The following is a 17,508-nucleotide window of genomic DNA, read 5'->3' as shown; positions in this document are numbered from 1 at the left end:
CATGAACTGTGGAACACTGGAACAATGCAAGGCCAAACTTCTTCCAAACATGAGGGAAACTGGAACAATTATCAGCCTCAGCTCATATGAGAATTCATATACTCTTATACACACCCTGAGTATTTTACTCCATTAGGAGACTCTTTGGCTTCTGCTCAACTATTTGCAGAATAAAATTCAACTTGCTATCGGTAAGGTCAAAATCTCAAAAACCTCCTTACTGCTAGAGATGCCCCCAGTTTTCTTAGACATTTTTCCTTCTCTCTAGAAGTAGCTGTTCCATAGGAATGCTTTCCCTCTGTTGAAAGTCAGGCATAAATGTGTTTGGATTTTTTAATTACTAAAAAAGCAAGCACAAAATGAAATAAATCAGGTTTTAAGGAAGAAAAAAAAGAAAATCCACTGAAAACATCTAACAGAAAATAATTAGTTTCTGGAGGGGAACTGCTCTATTCAGTCTATTCAGCCTTAGTGAGTGTGGAAATTGCCACTTAAATCATTTTAGTCATGGGCACGAGAATGTTATACCAAGCATCTGGACCCATTGCCAAGCAAGTACTAACAAGACACAGTTACCTAAATAAATCAACAGACAATCAGCTTCATCCTGAGCTCTCCCAGATTGTTGGGAGATTGTTCAGTTGGCATCAAAGACTACAGAAGTCTTTATTTATTTTGACAAAGCTTGAGTTTTTCTCTATTTTTTTTTTTATTTTCTGCATGAGTTAAGGTATCTCTGCACTGCTGAAAAAGTACCTTCTCTGCCTTCAGCCTTTATCTGACTCCAGCAGTGTGAAAAAGGAGGGCAGAAAACAAACATCTCAGTAACCAAGCAGAGTGATTGAAGGGTTTTTGTGTCAGAGGTATCCTAACCACTTATTTAAATCCCTTGAATAAGAGGGATTCATGAGTGACATCTAGAGGTAATTCCTTAAGATGACTGGGGCAACTGCTGGCTGAGGCTCAGGTACCTGCCCTGGGCACTGAGGTCTCACTTGCCAGCACAGGCAGTGCTTGGACACACCGTGGGAGTTCAACTCAATGCAGCAGCACAGACTTGAACAAGTAGGCCAGGCCAAAAAAAATTTTTAGAGGGGAATTATTTTCTGTAGAACTTCCCACCCAGTGTTTCAAAAGGAAAGTGGTGAAGCTTGAATGAAAACTTTCCATCCGAGTCAAATATGAAACCACTTTTCCCTGCAGAGCACTTATGTATCTCTTTCCTCATTCTGCTCTGCTGGTGTAAGATCCCTGGCCAGATCTCATCTCTCTAACTACCACATGTTTCTTCTCTTTCCCACACAATATATGAGAAAAACCTCATAAATAAAGGGTAGGAAGGAGGGTTGAAACACCTGGGCTACAACCCACAAAGGATGGTGAGATAGCATACAGGAGATTAAGGTGTAATATAAACAGGACTTCAATCTAGTCACAAATTCCATCTTTTCATTTTGTTTCATGGAAAATGAGGGTCAAAATATTATGCCACCTCTAATTTGAATTTTTCAGGAACTTCTCTTTTAAGAGACCTCCAAGAGAGCTGAAGAGGGACATTTTACAATGACCTGCAGACACTGGACAAGAGGGAATGACTTTAAACAGAGAGAGGGCAGGTTTAGATCAGATAACAAGAAGAAATTCTTTACTGTGAGCATGGTGAGGCCCTGGCACAGGCTGCCCAGAGAAGCTGTGGCTGTTCCATTCCTGGCAGTGTTCAAGACCAGGTTGGATGGGGCTGGGAGCAGCCTGATCTATGGAAAGTGTCCCTGCCCATGGCAGGGGTGGAACTGCATGGTCCTTAAGGTCCCTTCCAACACAAACCATTCTGTGATTTTCATCCTTATGGCTGTTAGGACACAAGTGGTGCAGGCAGAGTTTCAAAGCAAATTCCATGCCTGGCTGCCTGTCCATGGAGAACCTGACCTAATGCCACGAGAGCAAATGCACCAAGCTGAGCTCCTCCAGGTGACATTGCCAGGCTGTCCCTCAGAGAACTCAGACCAGGCTGTTACAGAAGGGAGCAGCAGCCTGTCCTGGCAAAACACTGTGCTGAGCTCTGGAGATCCTTTCCCTTGGCTGCCCTGTGTATATATACCAACATTGTCTTACAGCTTTTGTCCAGGCACAGCTTTTGGTAATATTAGGAAGGCTGACATATCCTGATTTCTTCTCAGATTTAGGATGAGAAGAAATAGATGTGTAGCAGAACTTCATTCAGAAGTTTTGTCTCCCCTCCTGCAGCAAAAGACAGGCCATGAGCACACATCCAGCCAAGGATAACTAGACAATGCAATACAAAAAATGGGACTGGTCACTCTGCTTGAGCTATGGCCATCTGGGACATCTCTACCTAGGAGGAGATCAGGGGCAAGGCTCAAATTGAAAGAAGCTACTACAAAGTGAGGGATTCTAATGAAACACTACTGAACATCTTGCACAACGCTGCAGCCATGAGCTGCTCCGCGCAGGAACAGCAAAGAGCCAAACAGATAATGGAGTCGCTGCCTCCAGACCTGTGCATGCTCTGAGCATTACAGACTCCACTGGGGTGTGCCTGATAGCTGGAATGCTCTGAAGAGCAGGTAGCTCTTCAGCAGTTAATCTTGCTTTTTCATCATCTGCATTCGCCTGGCATGTTTGGACACATGCACCTGGTTTCTGTGCCATCAGGGAGCTCAGCTGTAGTTCACCTCGATCACATACCTGAAAAATGGTAGGTCTCTTTTTGTTTGCTCAGTTTGGAAAGATTCAAGGTACCTAAAGAAAGCCTTTAATCTGTCATTTAAAATCTTATTGTGGTTTAATTCGTAAGGAATAATGTTATTTTCATAGTGTGCCAAAAGCACTGTTGGCAACAGTGAGGCAATTATTTATGTGGGTTATCAGTTCACAGAGCTGATTAAGTAACCTGAAATATGATGATAATGGCTTCCAGTAATGGCTCCATATCAAAAGGATAATAAATATCATTTGCTGCTCTTTCTTATAAGAAATGGGATATATTTCAGCCCTGTTGAAACAAAAGCAAAACTCCTATTGTTCTTTGGAAGAGCCTCCAATAGCTGTAATTTCACATCATGTCTACTTCAATATGCTCATTTTGTTGCATAAAGTTATGAATGATGAATTGAATATTATAGACACATCTGGATAACTGATGCTAACCACTAATCTGCTTTCAGAGCCCTGGAGTGACCTCTCCATGGCAGTGACTCAGTTTTATTCCACGGCGAGGTACAGAGAGCCAGCTGTATCCCTTTGCTTAGCATTATCCACATAACATCACACCCTAACATTGTAGACATATTTTAGAAAATATTCAAAATTACTTCCTGCTGTATTTTACCAAAGAAAACTAGATACAGATTTTCTAATTATGGGGTTTGGTGAACTGGAGTTGATAAATGAACCAGTCTTGCCACTAATAACTTTTCTTATGATGATTTGTAGCTTTGTCCATCACAAATTACTCTGACCTGCCTTAAACCCACCAAGTGCCCAGTTATGAAATCTCTGTTCTCAGTGAGGGCCACTCATCAGCAGATGCTTTTCTTATTCTTTTAATTATTGCATGAATAACACAGATCCCATACAGAATGGACACTGATGAGAAGATTTGGATCACTTGCCAATGGCTCGGTTGCTGCAGTATTAGATCATGGTGAGTAATTCGAAAAAATTACAAACCTGGTTTAATTTAGAGATACAGGTATAGAGAAATATGTTTATTTTAGAGCTTTCAAGAACAGTTTGCAAGACACTTTGGATGTGAAACCTTTCTCAAAAGTATCTTATCAATGAAAAAAGGAAACATAGGATCTTCTTTGGGATAGGAAATCTGTAGAGGGGACACTTAAAAAGCAAGAGCTCCTCTACTCCAAGGAGAGTTCTGAGCTGCTATCAGCCTTTGAATGAGAGCCTGGAGGCTTCATGAACATTTCAGCTCATAACATAATACCTACAGATCAAAACAGAGTTAAGTAATAAAAAAAAGAGGCAACTCTGTAAGTCCTGCATGAGGTATTTGATCTTCAATTATGTTAAAGAATAAGATATGAATGAAGTCACAGTACTGCAAAGCAGGTTGTTTATTTATAATAAAAATATAATTGGCAGAGACATATATGTTGCCAGTACCTGTAGGCAACAGACTTTTTAGTTTTAGCCCAAAGATCTGTTGTGTACTTTTTAATGAAGATGAATACTGTTCCCATTATTTTTAAAGATGCCCCACCCATTAATAGTTTTCCATACGTCTGCCCATTGGATCAATTTGGATTCTAGCTCTTGCCTCTTTGTGCTTCACTTCAGTTACTGTCTGCTGAATTGGGGCTGATGATGTTTGCAGGAGAACACAGGGCTGGGATGTAAACCTGATTCACAGAACACAAAGCTGAAACCACTGTACAAGGTAGTAATTCATTCCAAAGAGCAAAGCCTGGTAATGATGATCTGTTTGACAATGTTTTAAATAAATGTCATGCTACTTTACAGGTCTAGCGCAAGGATATTAAGATTACTTCATCATTTTATTTCAAATACTTCTTTCCCTAAAAGAAAGGAATTTGTTTTTATTGAAAGCCTCTGATTTTTATGCAGCTTTCAAGAAATGTTGAATATTTCACATGAAGGTTCTTGGCGCATATTTTGGTATCTAATTCAACATTCAAATCAATGGTAAGCTGATTCAGAATTTGAATCTAGATGCAGTGCTGAACATGGTCTCAAGAGTATAAATGCTGAATATTTCACTACTAAAAATACTGATCATTCTTACCTTATGGATTTCTCCTTTCAGCATGCAGAAATTGAAAGTACTCTAAGGAAGGGTTTAATTCGTGATGGACAAATATGCAAGTGCTACTGAAACAAGAAGGAACCCTAGTTTTTCCTGCTGGAAACTTGTAGGAATTAAGGATACAGTTCACCTAGATAAGCAGCACATTAGGCATAAAAAAGCACACCAGAATGTTTCTGCCATGATTTACACTCCAAAGATTGTACCTCCATTCGTTACAAATATGGATGGGCACAAGATCTCCAGGTTTGCTGTAACCAGACCTTACCAAACCAGCAAGGACAGGAGGGTTAGAGAAACAGCCCCAGAACTGCTGGCATGCTGTGGGGACAACAGAGTCCAGCAGACCCTGGCCACCATGGCACCTCAAACCTGCCCAAATGCCTGGATACCACTCTTACAGCTCCACACTCTGGCTTTGGACTCTAGCCATAAAAACAGATCAAATCTTCTGCTTCTGGTGGGAAGGCACATTGGTGAAAACATAAAGCTGATGGCTATTTTTCAGAGAAAACCCAAGTCTAGGGAATCACTCCATGTTTTATTCTTTTGTTCTGCTGGCTGCAATTTAATTGAAAGTGAAACAGCTCTCACACACTTTCCCAAAGAGGGAATAGAGAGTTCACACTCTGAAGCCTTAACTGAAGGAAGGAGGGCAAAGATGTGCTGGAGGAGTAAATTGAGGCATCCTGAAAAATCAGGCCAATGTCAGCTCCAGTCTCTAGCCTCCTACTTCAGTGCCTGGGGCTGTACTGGTTGGTTTATCACATCAAGGATTGTTGTCAGAGTGTCACCGGGGCTGGATTTATGCACTGTGTCACAACCAGTCAATGCAGCATGACTCAAAAGAGATTTGAAGTGTCCCATCATGTGAACCTTATGCTGTGAAGCTACAAAAGAGGTCACTTTGCACTTGAAAACCTCTGCATGATCCACCAGAAAAATCTGTACCATAGTCGAGCATGTGGATGAAAATATGATGGAAGCTGTCTGTGTTTTAGAGCAGGTTACACTAAACCCTTGTGAGTACCACCCCCACTTGTGGTGACCTAACTGAATTTTATTTGGGTGACCTAATCTATGAGAATTGGGAAGCCACAGGTGACTGGCAGAGGAGGCTCCATTTAGAGAGCAGGTAAGCAGGAGGGGAACAGACCTGGGGCCTCCTTGCAGCTGCATTGTGTCAGTGCAGCTCCACAGACACCCATCCACTCAGCTATCCCAAGTGATACCTGCCCAGGCAGTTTCTGACAGGGGATTCTGACCCTTTATCCTCCAGTTACCACTGGTTACGTTTTGCCTAAACAAAAACATCGAGGCACATTCCCTGGGCTCCATGACTGTCCATCCCAGCTTCTCCCATCTCCTTTCTTCACTGGTGTGTACCCACTCTACTCCCAGTCTCCTTTCCCTCCTTGTAATTCGGTGATTCATCTGTAGCCCCGGGGAAGGGCACCTGATTTCATTGCTTAACTGCTGTTAACAAGTTGCTGCACAAATCACCTGGCATTGCAGCATGAGGCTGCCAACAACTTTCTACTAGAGCTACAGGGAGCAGGTCTGCAATGCCAGCATTCTTATGAAAATCTTATTTCATTTATGATGGGGTTATTTCAAGTGTACTGTGGTGCTGGAAGATGCAAATCAAGCCAGTTTTATGAAGAACACCCCCAAAAAGATAGGTCCCATTCAGTAGTTGGTTTCCTTGCTAAATCTGTAAGCTGATGTGATTTCAATGCGTACATGATCTCCTTACAGATCTTACTCCCCTGCCTGTAACACTTGGGAGCTCTTTCTCCCTCCCAGGTCACCCCTGGCTTTACCAGCTCTCATCCCACAAGTTCTCACATCTCTGTAACCCTCAGAAAACAGGGAGAGAGGTCAGGTGGCCAATTAGTGTAAAATGCAGTGTCTGATGTCCTCCTCTCCTTGTTCAGGGCTCTGTGAGTGACTGGAAAGGGGAAGAGGGTCCAGTGAGGGCTCTTCTGTAGCCCATTCTACCTCACTCACAGTGAACTTGTTTGAACTTAAATTAACTTCCCAAATGCCACCTGTCTCAGTTCTAGAAGATACAGAAATTGCAATGTCATGAAGGAAAAAAGAATCATGTTTGCAAAGTTACTTAGCTGAGGAGGAATACCAACATAGTACACCTGGAGCAGCACTGGAATGAAGAATACCAAAGTACAAACCCCCCCTCCAGGTCAGCCCCAAAGTGGAAATGAACAGCTCTACCAGCTTACATATAATTTATTGCTAGGAAAATAAGGGATAGACACAGATATTTCCTTTCACGATGAACAGATCTGTACTGGATTGTGGCATCCTATGTTTTATGTGAGCAGGAGACTTGTCCTGATATAAATCACAGGGCACCAAAGTCAGCCAGCTGCAACTGCCCAGAAATAGCTGCATGCTGAAGGACAACTGCTTCAAAGACAGTCCTTATCAACCCCAGACACATTTACTTTGGGATCCTGCTTAGTTTTAATCACTCTGACAGGTTTGGCTTGTAAAATCATTCTGCCTGTTTATCTGTACATATGTAAAATCCACGTGGACATCCACCCCCAAGGACCTAAAGCTGCAAATGCACATAAATAACTTCAGCTGCACGACTGCTCTCCTTGGGTAAACAGCAGGGAGGAAGAAGAGGTACTTACAATATTGACATAGGAATGAAATTGTCCATGACTAACCTGAGGATGAAAATGAGGGAAGACTATTTTACTATCAGCTGAAGAAGGCAATGGAGTAACTTTCCAGCAGGAGGGATGGCAGGTGAAAAGTTGGGAAGCTTTACATGAATGCTTGGCCATTTCATGAGAGGAGTTTTGCCTGTCCCAGCACAGGGCTGGAATCAGGACCCACGAGGACTCTTTGGGCCCAGGGTTTGTACGTGACTGAAGTTACTCACAAGCGTAAATGTTTATAGGATGAGCTGGGAGCTTGCGTCAGCACAGCTGGCAAAATTCCATGGGTGCTTCATCCATCCCACTCAACACCATAAACATGGAAGGATAACTTCCTAGCAGGAATGCACACACACACACACACACACACACTACAGGTATATAAAAATTAATATTTTTTGCAGGACAGTTTAAAAATGCAAAAAAATTACTAGCTAAATGTATTTGAATGTATATTGTAGATGAGCTGTATTTCTGCTGCACATTATATATGTATTTATGCACACGTGCTGATGAGAAAGCCAAGTAACTTTCACTGTACTCTGACATCAATTAGATTGATATTCTTGTTAGAGGAAACTGAAGGAATGTGTTGAACACAGATGATTTCTTCAGAACTCCACATGGTACTCAGGAACTTAGTGTATTAACTGAGTATGATGTGGGCACTGTGCCCCACAACTTCCAGCAGGGATTATGGCCCAGGTCAGGAAGGATATGGACTGTCACAGCATAAATCACCAAGAAGAAGAATAGGATTTAGACCTAAAGCAGCTTAAGGTCTGAAGGTCCCTACCTGGCTTAGGTCCCTCAATAGTGTTACCTGTAGCATTTACTGAATTAACAGCATTAAAAAGACAATATTAAAAGAAGACCGCAATGGACAAAAGTGAGCAATCAAAAATCAGAATATTCCCAGTGTAAGCCTGAACTGGCAATCTGTACAATAGTATTTATCATGGATATAAAGAACATCACCCCCAGTTCTGACAATCTTTAGGGTACTTAGACCTGCCAGCACTTTAAAGCCTGAGAAAAGGCTTCCTCTCCCTACAGACTATTTCACACAGAACATTTTCTTAGTCACATGAGAAAGCACCTTTGGTGAGAAAATCATGCAAAAGATACTTTGGATCTCACTGAAGCCTTGCTGAGTACAGAGTTGGTTTGTATCAGGACATTAGAGCTTAGAAACCATGTAAGATGCAACATTTAGATATAATGCAATGTATTTATAGCTCTTTTTACCATAACATAAAGGCTGCATTTATAATCAAAGGAATTGAGTAATAGAGTAAAATTTTTGATGCTTTTAATTGACTTCTAAGAGAAGAAGATCAGTATTTCCATAATATAGAGTAAGACACCCTGGTTCATTGTTGGTCATAACAACTCAAAATGGATATAAAACACTTTCACAAAACAACTTTCCATTCTCCCTGTCTTTGTGTCAAGTTAACACTGACTCACTGTCAAGGACAATCAGACTCAAAATCTTTTAGGGTTGGTGATTAAGGATAGAGGGGGATTTCCCCAACTTTGTTATTTCTAAAGGCAAAGATCAATTCACTTGTTTATATGCATTTGCATCTGATCTTTTGATCAGTGGCAATGTTAATGATACAACTGTGAGAGCCTGCAAGTGAGAAATCCATCTACCAGACCTCCTTCTTACTTCGCTTAGAGATCTCCTTAAAAAAATACCAAGTTTGTAACTGTAAAAGAACTAACTTGGAGAGAGGCCTCTTGGCCTGGGTGTTTCCTGTAGAACAACTCAGACTCCTGCTGTGGGAGAAACTCCTACTTGTCCTGCCCCAAGGGTGAAAGATAGTGCCAGGGAATTACAGCAATTAACCTCCAGGTCCCTGTCAAGCTGCAGCCACCCCAATGAGTTATTATTCCCCTAGGACTCAGGAGACCTCAGGGAGACTGCAAAGCTCTGCTCCTCCTGCAGATGACCCAGCCCATAACCGCAAGGAGCGGGCAGAGGGAGCAGCCTTTGCCAAAGCTTGGAAACTGTGGGGGACCAGTGAGGCCAGGGGGTGGGGGCTCAGGAGGCTCCCTGCCCTACCTGCAGGCTGGCAGAGCCGTGTGTGAGCCCAAGCCCCTTCTCCCCAGCTGCTGAGGCTCTGGGAGCACTCCCACATTTGGACACTGCCACGCTGACTGCAGCTGAGCACATCCCTGCAGGGTGTGCCAGGCAGCCCTGGCAGGAGGCTGCTCTGAGCCAGGCTGCTCCTGCACACACATGGGGCTGCTTGGAGAGCAGCTCGGGCTGCCCCACAGTGCAGGCAGGGCAGGGGCTGGGCTGGACTCCACAGACTCTGGTCCAGCTGACCAGGGCTTTGTGCATCCCTGTGTTCCACAAGAGCTGCTCTGCTAGCACAGGGGGCTGGCTGAGCACACGGAATTGCTGGGAGCCCCTGGGAAGGCAGGCTGGACCTCAGCTGCTGCTGCATAGGCACAGAACAGAAGTGGAACCAGTTTCATGCTCAGAACACCCATCTGAGCTGGAATCTGCCCATTGGAGAACAGGCTGAGCTCTCAGCTCAGATGAAGGCAATTAATAAAAGCAGTAATAAGAAGGAAACTGTAGCTGTTCTCATTGTGTGAGAGCAAGCCAGCCCAACCACTGTGTCACATTCACGGCAGTGCAGGTGGGTCTGAGCAGAAAAACACCATCCCCATCCTCAGAACTGGCACCTGCTGTCCTCTGCTCTGTGCCCAGGCAGTGATTTACCTCCTGACAGCCATCCCAGGGCACTTCTGTACCATGCTTTTCATGGTGCTCCAATGACAACAATGCATTACATTTTCTACAAATAAAGGCTGTTTTACATTTTCCCTACTCTTCATAAAGTATCCATTCAAGTGCTTCATACTACAACCCATTGCTGAAGACAAAAATTATGGTAATTTGAAGTTGACTCTTTACCTGAGCAGATCTCTACCATGCCCATGTTTTACATGATGGCAGCAAGGTCAGAATTAATATTTGGAAAATAAAGGCAACATCACACTGAACACCAGCACCCTCTGCACACATTTACACAGACACACGCACAAGAAAGGTAGCGCCTCAGGGAGGATCTGTGTCCCTGTTGCCATTCAGCCTCAGTGTGAGCAGGATTTTTTTCCATTCTCCCAAGAATTTGTAAACTTTCCCAACCAGTTCTAAATGAAGAAGAAGTAGCACATATAACAACTGAAGGAAAGTCTGAGCAAAACTGTCTGTAACCACTTAAGATTCAAATACGCCAGAAGTTCCTAAGTCATCTGATCCTAATTTCTGAAGAATTTAAATAGGACTTGTGCTATGCTATATGCCAGAAACTATAAATACAATGCTTTCTCTTATCAATCTCTTCTCCTGCTTTGGGCAGCTTGATAGCATTAGCTCAGTATCTGCAGTATTCCTCCTTCCTTCCCTGAGCAGGGCACAAGGAACCTGTGAGAGCTCCCTGCTGATTTATGTCCAAAGCCGGAGGTGAAACTGCTGGATTAGAAAATCGCACTGCACGGGAACTAGGAGCCAGCCCACACAGGCTTTACAGGAAGAAATTATAGAAGGAGGCAAACACAAGAGAAAACCTAGAGCGGGGATAAATGAGCAAATGGCAAAGTTCACCGGGAGGGAAGGCTTGCGTGCTAGGCTGTGTGTTTACAGCGCTCGCTGCGGTGCATGCACAGCCCAGGGATGTGCTCCTGCCGAGAGAGCAGCTGGGACGGCCCGCTCACTCTGCCAGCAGCAGGCTGAAGACAGCAATTTCTGATCATGTAGCAAGGACAGAGCATCCAGAGATATAAAAACACTCAAAACAGTCTGCTAGCCAAAACTAGTGAGCACGGGAGCTGAAGATTTGTCTTTAGCTAAAGTCGCATTATTTGGAAATGCGCTGCAGATTATCTTTTCAAGCTGAAATCTAAAAGTCCGCTGATTTATTAAATTGAAATATTCCTCTTCCTACCTGTCTGGAATCCAGAGTGCTTTGTCTCCTGTGGTAGGTATGACATGAATCAGCTGGGCTCAAAGGAGCCAGTGAACCACACAAACAGGAAAGAATACGTTGATCAGACTTTCAAGCTACCTTAAGACACAGCACGTCCCTAAATATCTATTGCTAAACACAGTTTAATGTTCACAGGATTAAAAGTTCCTTGTTTTTCAGTCACACCAACAACAAAACATATTTTCATTTTAGGAATGTTGATATTTCATCCCTGCTCCAAGAATTTCAGCTAAAAAAATGTCACAGAATTCCAGTTCCACTCAAATCCTGTCTATGACAGGGATATTAAATAAAAAGACTTAATTTTTATCTTCTCAAATAGAATTTTCAAAATTCAACACAAGCAAGTGGTTGTGGTTGTATTATCCAACAATAAGACATATAAAATAAAATACAATGTAACAACACTATAAGAAAATCAGAAGCAAATATTTATAGCTATAGAAATCTATATTGGGCTAGAACAGATTTGGGGACTTTGGGTGTTGAACCAAAACCCAGTATTTTTTTCAATTAGAGAAAATGTTAAAATAAATTAATATTTATAGTCTCAAATGTTCCTTCGTTTTCTCTGTGATTACTTAACTCTTCTAAAAACCTCTTGAAGTTTAAGTCTTTTTCATATAAAAGTCATTTCAAAACATCACATTACATATCATCTTTTGATTATATTAAAGCAAAGCATCGTGGTTTTTACCTGTAGGAAACGCTGACATCTGAAAAAAAAATCACTTTATCAGACTTAAAAATTAAAAAAAACCCCACATCTGTCACAAATATTTTGGCACTCTTTCAGTAACTGCTGTGGCAGGAGGAACAGCTAACACAAGAATTTAGTTTACAAGACTTCCAGTCCAAGCTCTACTGATCAGATACTTTTTAATCCATCTAAATCAAATAGGCCAAGATTTACCAGATCCAGTAATCTACTCCCTCTTAAAACACATCCCTTTACAGTTTATCTGTTTAAGACTATTGGCACTTTCTCTAGACTCCATTGTACTTTAGATGTTGGTATTCCTGAGAACACCTCAGAGATGCTGTTTCTTTGATGAGTCTTGTATCTTAATTTATTGAAAATTCTCATAAATACCTTTTTTTTTCCCCTACTTAAAGGCAAAACTTTAAAATCAACCTTTCTGTTCCATTTCATTTGACATTTCTTTATCATCAAGCACTCCCACTGAAATCCTATTTGCCGTAATGGGTAATTCAGAAAATATGTGACCTGGAAAACTCAGATGAGCAAAATCTGACACATTTCACTCTTCTTGGCAAAAAACTCAAAAAAGATGACTGGTTCCTAGAGATGTAACTCCAACCCAGAAGAGTTTGTGTCGCCACAGAGCAGGAAAGCAGAGTGGTGAGAAGGGCTAAGCACTCTGGAATATTTCCTAAATCCAACATGGTAGCAAGCAGCCCTGTTGCTGTCAACTCTGCATCCCCATCTGGTGTCCTGTAATGGTTTTAATGAAAGCTCTCACACATGGTGCTTAAAGTAAGCCATGTGTCTGCTGGGGTGCATGAAAAGATGTAAATGCAGTGTAATATGCCAGAGGATATAACAGTGTCAATGTCAGAGCTGGCAGGTTCCAGCTGGGGCAGCCTCGCGGAACAAAGGCAGCCCTTGGCTCCATTCTGCCCTGTGCTTCTCAAGTCCCAAGTGGGGTGAAGGAGGAGGAAAGCTGAGGACCTGGAGCAGATGTGGGATAGCCAGCTGAGGGCACAGGGACACTCCCACAGCCACCTCGCTGTCCATGGGGCCGGTTCTGACTGGAGCCATCCACCTCAGATGGCTCACACAGGGACGGAGTGCACAGGCACAGGGACCCCTGGAGCAGGACTGAGCCCTTGAGCAGCCTTTCCCCTCTGCTGCTGCTGGCCACAACCTGAATCAGCTGATTTAGACAACCATGGAGAGAGCCCAGCAGCTCAGCTCTGAACGCCACAGCTGAGGAAGGACTGCATTTCCAGAAGCACTCCAGTAAAACATTAATGGCTTGAGAAGCCCGTGGAAACCCAACAGCACTCCTCTTCCTAATATCTTTCCAACCTCTTCCCACTAAATTAGATACATGGTGAAAAGGATTTAAATCTAGAGATTACTCATTGCACAATGAATATTTGTCCTGTTACAGCACTGGCTGTCAGGAGAGGGGGATTTGCAGCATCTCTGAGGTGTTCTCACCAACATTCCTAATGACCATGTCTATTCCCCATAATCATTTCCCTCTATATCAGACCACTAGATACATGCTGACAATACATTCTTCAAGACTTCTGTTCCATGGGAAAACCTGGGAAAATCTATCCCAATTGGAATATCCTGTCCTGTGGACTTCTGTTCCACAGGGAAAACCTGGGAAAATCTATCCCAGTTTTCAGAGCCCTGTAAAGATGAGATTGACTCTGCACATCATATGAGCTTACAGTAATCACAAATCCATGAGAAATAGCCTAGGTAACACTCCACCTTTTTGGACTGGTTGGTTAGTTTGTTTTTGGGAAAAAACTCCCAATTGTATTTTTGTTTTCTTAGAGTATTTAGCACAGAAAATTCCTGATCTGTGACTAGAGCTTGAGGGTGTTAACACAAATTACATAACATTTCCCAAATCTGAATTAATTCATAGACTCACCAGAGGCTGTCTTGCAATGATTTTCTCTTGAAACTTGATTCAGATGACGGATGATAACTCTTATCTTCTGATTACAGCTCGATGGTCTGATAAAGACTATAAAACTGCAGCCATTAAGTTTCTCGTCCCTGAATTCCCCCTGAGCAGTCTCCTGAGATCACCTGAAACAGATAAACAGAGATGTGAAGAGCATGCCATGGAACTGTTCCAGAACTGATACTGATAATATTACTTGGCTTTACATTTATGCTAATACCAATTAAGCAAGCTTTATTAATACTTGCTGTCATTTCTTGGAGCTGCCTTACAAAGCAATCTATACTAGAAGCTTTCACCTTGCCCCCATGATGAAAATCAAGGACTTTCCACACTCGTGCTCTGAATGATGTGGCAGCAGAGGCAGCCTTCAGAGAGAGGGTCAGCAGGCAAACTAGACAAGAGCAGCAATGGGGGAAATGTTGCACAGTCACTTTCACAGGAAGGGCCATGTTCCATAGATTCTCCTCATTATACTCAAAAACACTGATCAGAAATTTCAGTTGTGTATTTTCAACCAGCCCTCCCAAACCTTCATGGAATAGCTGCAGGAGGGATTTTCCTCTTGTTTGTAACCAAGTTGCATGTCAGCAAAGTTCAGGAGCCGTTGTTAACTTTTCTCTTTCCTTTTGCTTGTCTGCAGAAAGTTGCCAAATCCCAATTTATTGTCATCCCTTCAAGTGTTTCTCTGCATAGCCTGTAGGACCAGCATCCTTCAACATTATTCTTGGAATACAATGTCTTTCTTTCTGCTGCTATCATCAAACCCTGCTATCACATAGTTTTCCCTTTATTTTTCAGACATCCTAATTTCACTTCCCCTAAGTTTTCCAGAAAACTGCTTTAATGTAATTGGGTTACAAGGAATGATACAGGACCAGGATAGAGCAGTAGGGATAATTCACAAGAAGCACAGAACAGTTTGGAGAGGACCTTAAAGACCATTCAGCTCCCACCCCCTTCCATGGTCAGGGACGCCTTCCACTAAACCAGGTTCCAAGCCCTGTCCAGCCTGTCCTTGAAAGCCAAATTGAGAACCCACCACTAGTTGGAAGTTTTCTTTTGAAGAGTGATTATCATTTACTAGCTACTCAAATTGGGTACTGGTATAATTGATGATTACATTCCCAGCAACAGAAAAATAAGACAACAAAAGGTACATAGCATTTCTAATGCTCCCATAACCTTAGTATAAGCACCTTTGAATTTTTGGACTAGTGTGGTGCAGACATCCTCATCTAATGTAAAACACTGAGACTTGAAGAAGATGAGTGACTTTCCCAGGAGATGCCATAAAATCCAGAGCAGTACAGGGATTTCAAAATGTATGTTACAGCCCTACTTGCTGAATGTGGAGAAATGGAAATGAGTCAAAGTCTGTGAATTCCAGCTTTGCTGAATATTCACACCCCTCTGCTTTACCCAAAAGCACAATAGGCACATACAAACCTGGTACACCAGTTCAGGTGTAGGTATTCCAAGCTTTTACTACTCTGCCTCTAAGCGGTGCTTCCTAACAGAAATTTTACCTCACCCTAAATGTTTTCATGCATCATTTCTCCAGAATGGCTGTAATTTATCACCTATTTTGTGCACAATATGTGCAGCAAGAACCAAGACCAGCGATACCGCTGAAGTTCTGGTTTGACCTCAAATCAGCCTTTCTGAGCTCAGCTTAACTGTGTCCTCGTGACTCTGCATGAACTTCAAAGAGCACTTGGAAGACCACACAGCTCTTCCTGCAAACAAGCCAGCAGGACAAGAACAACCCCTACCAATGATGTCGTAGAACGAGACCACACAGAGGATTGCTGCAGTGCCCTTTGGGCTTAAAGATGTAGGGGGTCTGAACTCCCCTCCGCCGAGGCCGAGCCGCGGCAGCGCCAGAATCCCCCGTGCGCGGCATGCGGTGAGCTCCGTGCCCACATGGAAGGGTGGAGAGCTGCAGATGAGCTCTGTGATCAGATACCTCTGCTGGCTCTGCCCCAGCTTGCAGCACGCCCTCCTCAAAGCTGAACGGAGCCCAGGTTGAGTTCACACCCCAGTACCTGACAGGTTGCCAGCTACAGCAGCCTCGTAGCCACTGGGAAAGCTTTGGGACCAGGTGCTGCTTCACAGCAACCTGGAGGGATTCTGCCCTAGACAAGCCCCATGGCAAGAGACAGCATCACCCCTTGGATGAGTGAAAACTACAGGACACACAAACCATCATAACATCCTGTCCATGGCAAGGGGATTGGAACTGGATGTTCTTTAAGATTCCTTCCAATTCAAACCATTCCGTGATTCTATGATTCACCTGCTCAAATACTTCCTGGTAAGGAGCCCAAAATAAATCACAACCCTTGCAAAAGCAAATTTCTCTGAAAATGTGTTTTTTCAAGTTGCAGTATTTACAGAGAATGCTGACATGAACATTCATCTCTAGATCAGAGCCAGCTATCCTCAGAAGGACATGGAGTTGTGCTCATTTATTGTGCTACAAGGAACAAGCTTTCACTCTTCCAAGAGTATGACAGTGCTTTGAAGAAAAAAATAGGAACCCCCCTGAATCTTCTGTGGTGCACAAGCATGAGCTGCAGTTTGCATGTGAGTCCTCTGCCACTGAATTTCCTCCTTTGCACAGAAGCCAAACAGGGCAGCCCCTGAGCCAGATCCCTGCCAAGACTCTGATTAAAAACTCACTCTCTGCACCTGTCTATTTATTTCACCACTCTGCACCTGCAGACTGGTTTCAAGAGCCTCATTATTGCTCACTTGTCTCTGGCCTCATTCTGACACAGACAAAATGCCACGCTTCCCCTCTAATGACCATCACAACAGCCCCACTCTGAGCAGCCTCTAATAATTTCTCCATTTTTTTCCTGCTCACCAAATATGTAACAATGAACAGTCATACAGCATGCTGAAAGTAGAGTGAATGCAATTTCTAGAAATGGAAATCTGCTCTAAAAAAACTAAATCAAAACAGGTAAATGATACAAAAGGAGAAAAAAATGGAATAAATAGAAAACAAGAGTGTAATTGAAGACAGTGAGTGACCTTTTTGGGTTCTCAGAGCTTCTATCTGGAAATTTATGAATGCTGCACCTGGAGAGGCCTGCACAGCCCTTGTATTGTGCCTCAGCCCCTAATTTCTGTTCTGTATAAAAGGTAGAGGGACCCAGCACTGACTCATCTCATTGCTGCTGGTGCTACCACAGGCCAGACTGGAGCCCTTGCTCAAGCCAGTCTGGGAACAAAACTGCTGGAACTCCAGACTTTTCTTTGAACCTCTTTTTTTCCAGCCCTCCTTGTAGGTTCTCCCTGATTGCCTTATCTATTTCCCC

General features: G+C 43.0%; 1 long non-coding RNA gene across 2 annotated transcripts in view; it reads right to left on the bottom strand.

The window, feature by feature from the left end:
- The window catches only part of LOC113459253 (uncharacterized), a 338,631-nt gene that overhangs the window by 157,969 nt on the left and 163,154 nt on the right, over window positions 1-17,508 (bottom strand). For both annotated transcript variants that reach the window (XR_012579357.1, XR_012579356.1), the window contains exon 6: window positions 14,144-14,304. This is a non-coding gene — a long non-coding RNA (uncharacterized LOC113459253). The remainder of the gene's footprint in view (window positions 1-14,143; window positions 14,305-17,508) is intronic.

The sequence above is a fragment of the Zonotrichia albicollis genome, chromosome 3 (genome assembly GCF_047830755.1).
Source record: "Zonotrichia albicollis isolate bZonAlb1 chromosome 3, bZonAlb1.hap1, whole genome shotgun sequence".
NCBI classification, from domain to species: domain Eukaryota; kingdom Metazoa; phylum Chordata; class Aves; order Passeriformes; family Passerellidae; genus Zonotrichia; species Zonotrichia albicollis.
Note: the sequence above shows the minus strand (reverse complement) of the source record. Positions and strands in the feature narration are given on the sequence as shown.